Source organism: Narcine bancroftii, chromosome 10, assembly GCF_036971445.1.
Source record: "Narcine bancroftii isolate sNarBan1 chromosome 10, sNarBan1.hap1, whole genome shotgun sequence".
NCBI classification, from domain to species: domain Eukaryota; kingdom Metazoa; phylum Chordata; class Chondrichthyes; order Torpediniformes; family Narcinidae; genus Narcine; species Narcine bancroftii.
Window position 1 is genome coordinate 73,237,560 of NC_091478.1, and position 508 is coordinate 73,238,067.

Consider the following 508-nt stretch of genomic DNA (forward strand, 5'->3'; position numbering starts at 1 on the left):
AACATCCTTGTAAACCTTCTCTGCCCCTCTCCACCTTATCTATATCCTTTCTAGAATTTGGAGACCAGAACAGAGCACAGTACTCCAAACCTGACCTCCCAAACAGCTGCAGCATGACTTCCCAGCTCCTATATTCTGCACCAGGGGTTCCCAACCTTTTTGTTCCTCTGTACCCCTTGGGCATTTTTATAGGATTAAGGATTTTAAAAAAAACAACGACATTGTGCAATCTGACCGCAGATGACAACACCATGTATTTATACAGTAGTGGTCATTCTCTCAGACCCCAATGAACCCCCTGAAAAGTGCAAATGTACCATTGGGGGTCCATGTACCCCAGGTTGGGAACCCCTGCTCTACACTATGATTTATGAAGGCCAGCATACCATACTCCTTAACATGAGGATCCACCTTCAATGAACTCTGTACCATAATCCCCAGGTCCCACTGCCCTCCCCTTCAGTGCATATGTCCTGATTATTTTTACCGAAATGAAAAGAGGAGAGAA